The sequence below is a fragment of the Dipteris shenzhenensis genome, chromosome 4 (assembly GCF_047967505.1).
Source record: "Dipteris shenzhenensis isolate YYH24624 ecotype China chromosome 4, Dip_SZ_1.0, whole genome shotgun sequence".
NCBI classification, from domain to species: domain Eukaryota; kingdom Viridiplantae; phylum Streptophyta; class Polypodiopsida; order Gleicheniales; family Dipteridaceae; genus Dipteris; species Dipteris shenzhenensis.
Window position 1 is genome coordinate 11,377,540 of NC_141599.1, and position 3,763 is coordinate 11,381,302.

A 3,763-nucleotide genomic window follows, 5' to 3' on the forward strand; every position below is an offset into this window, starting at 1 on the left:
TGGTAGGGCACACACATGAGGATATTGATGCAATGTTCAGCAGGTTTTCTGAGAGCTTGCGGGTGGGACAAACATTCAGTTTCCCGCATCTGATGGATACATTCAAAAAATGTACATCATCTTCACCGGCACCATTTGTTCTTACACGGGTTCCTAACTTCAAGTATTATGTGGATGGCTACCTATGTGATGGGCAAGAAATGCTAGTTGGACATGCAAAGCCATTACAATTTCGATTTTACATGCAAGGTGACAGACCAATGATGCAGTACAAGGTGCATCCAAAATCACCGAATTGGATGCCCATTGAAGGGGGAATTGAGCTATGGAAGAAAGATAGTGAGGGTCGATCATTGTTGCCAACAGGTTGTCCGGATATACTGCCAATGGCTGCATTTGTGAGAGATCACTTGCAAGTAATAAAAGGGATAAAGGATTACATTAAGTTTTGGGAGAGATGTGCAAGTGGAAAGAATGCATCCTATGAGTCCTACATTAGGCCAGTGATAGACTATTGGAAAACCATGATCGGCGAGCTCGAACAGGAAAACATCTCAAAGATAGGAATGTACAGAGAGTTTTGGCCAAGAACACAATCTCCTGATGAGGAGGATGATATAGATGCTTGCATTAATGATTTCCAAGGCTATGAGGAATGGAATGATCACTATTGTGGGCCTCTAAAAGGTAAGCCGAGGGAAGAGTTTAGACCAATGGTGGATGTTAAGCAAGGTGACTTCGTCTTGGTGAGGCCATCAGATCCTATATACCCTATATGGCTTGGGGTTGCCATATCAAGTGCCGAGATGGATGCTGCTTCTCCTAATTTCAAGAAATTATTAATTCAGTATTGGGCACCATCAGTTAAGAGAAAGGGACTCAGTGATGCAGATGCCTATGTTGATTGCTGGAACAAGTATTGGGCAGAGAATAGGTTGGATCCACAGGTATGGGAGTGTATTGATGCAATTGTCTGGTCATGGACATCAAAATCCATAAATAGACCCAAGAAGATCAAGATTCCATAGAGCGTATGTATCAAAGCACAGGAGAGCTTGCTTGGTATCAGAGCTCCCGGGTCATGGGGGTGGGGGGGGGTACGCGACATGCGTGCAAGGGGGGTTTGGGGGGGGGTTGGGGGGGTACACGACATGCGCGCAAGGGGGGGGGGGGATGGGGGGTGGGGGTGGGGGGGTACGCGACATGCGCGCAAGGGGGGGGGAGGGGGGGGGCGCACGGGGTTGGGGGGGGGTACGCGACGTGCACGCAAGGGGGGGGGGCATGGGGTGTTGGGGGGGGGGGGGGGGGGGTACGCGACATGCGCGCAAGGGGGGGGGGGGCAGCATGGTGGGTTGGTGGGGGGGGGGGGGGGCATGGGGGGTGGGGGTGGGGGGGGTATGCGACATGTGCACAAGGGGGGGGGGGGGGGGGGCATGGGGTGTGGGAGGGGGGGGGGGGGGTACGCGACATGCCCGCAAGGGGGGGGGATGTAAGAGTGAGGCATAGTTGATCCCAAATTGACGTTTGGGACGAGTAGTCTCAGAAAAGACTCGTGCTTGTATCTCGTAGAGTATGTCGCGCCCGTCGCAACCGTTCAAGACTCGCCTCGAGCGATCCGACATCGTATGCAAAAGTTATGACCTCTTGAAGATCGGGGGGCACCACCACCGTCGAGGGCACGTTGGGGCCCGGGAGGGACGCCGATGCACGGGGACGGAGGCACGTGGCGCGGGTCCGAAACGATGCGGGAGCCCGAGCCCACGGTAGGGGCGCGGCGTCAGGGCGTCACTGTGGGACGGGGGCACGACGGCATTGGGTTGGAGGCGTGGGTGCGCCTGGCGTCATCGGGGTGCCACGCGTCTCCACCCGGGTGCTCGGGGTGCCATCGTGGAACGGGGGCGCGGCAGCGTCGGGTTGGAGGCGTGGGTGCATGGGGGCATCGAGGGCGCGACAGCATCGGGTTGGAGACGCGGGGAGTGGCCGGGGGCGACGCGGGTGCTCAGGGGCACCATGCGTCCCGACCCGACCCGGGAGCCCAGGGCACCACCATGGGATGGGGGCGTGACGGCGTCGGGTTGGAGGCGTGGGTGTGCCTGGTGTCGCCGGGGTGCACCATGCATATCCCGACCCGACCCGGGAGCTTTTTATACGCAATGAACTGTTTCACAACCAATGAAGTTTTTCATAATCATTGGAATTCCAAATATTAGCTTATTCAATATTGGTAAAATTCCCACAATCAATGGAAATTTTCCCAAATTTAATGAAGCCTTTCCCAATTTTAATGAAATCCACCCAATTTCAAAATTCCCAAAATGCAACTTTTGTCCCACTTTATCTAATACTGTGTTTGTTGTAAATACAGTTCCCAGGTTGTGTTAGAGTTGTTGAATCAAGTGTTTTTTTCATTTGTAGTTGTTGCCTTGTTTACGGTTTGAACCACCTCCTTCTCTTCCTAAGAGGTGTTGGGGGGTGTTATAGTTGCCTTCTTGGATGAAGATTCTTTTGTTATTTGTAGTTGTTGCCTTCCTTAGGGATTAAACCAACTCCTTTCTATTCCTGGGAAGTGTTGGATGGTGTTTATGGTTGCCTTTTTGTGCTTCCCCACTTCTTGTGCCCCACCTAATGCAGGAGCACTTTATCCAAAGAGGTGCCCCCATTTTGCAACTGCTCTTTGGGCCCCCTCACAGATGTTTATGTATCTAAAGGGATCAAGATCTATTGTGCTTATACTCCCTGAGGCCTTTTGACCTCTATGGCTCCTACTCTCTTAACAGGGTAGGAGAAATCAATGCATGGTCCTTGAGTAGGGTAGTCCCATCCTTGGTGGTACAAAACTTTCCCACCTAGGCCCTTGGGGATCAAATTTCCAACTTCTTTTTGGCCAACAACAATCTAATTACCAACTACTTTGGATTTTTGTGGGGTCTCAGTTTGGCAGTGGTCATGTCAAGAATTTCCCACCTACTCCATTCCTTTAGGGGTGTCGAGGAGTAAAAGATGACTAGTAAATCCCTTGGTTTAGGCAACATGGGGGTGGGAGGGATACATTGGATTGGAGGATAATCTTTCTTAATGAGTCCACAACTACAATCTACGACTTAGTGTGTTGTGATACTTCATACGTGACGATGCTTTCCAGAATCTAACGGACAACATTAGTTTTCCAAAGTTGACATCTATAGTGATCTCTTTTCCTCCCTAAACCATGTTTACTATCTGCATTCCCAATTTGTGTACTACCTTTTGTGTGGCATCCATGGCCTTCCCAACAAGTCCACACAAGACTTAGGAGCTTGGGGCATACCGCCACAAATGTTATTTTGAATTAGTCTTCCAATGTCACATGCCCCTTGAGTGTTTCAGACCTTAGTGTTTGGCATGCTAGATTATTGCCAACCTTACATAGCATAAAATGTCTCAATAACATAGTGAAGCCTCATGATGGGTGCAATACATCAATTAGAGCCACAAACAATCACCACCAATTATTAAAAAACTTTTGGGTCTAGTGCTAGCTCTTGTTCCATGGTAAAGGCAATCCCACATGTTTGTCAACCAACATCATAAGTGAATCATCTACCTTCTTAAGATACTGAGTTCTAGCCATAGTTGATTCAAAAATGAGCCTTAACATAAGGTGCCCTTCAAATCTTTAAACACCTCCTCGAATGCTTCATATGATAGAACGTATTCAATAGGCACCTTAAAATTTTACCTAGCATGTACATGACTCCTATTGCCTAGCATTCCTAAACTCTTT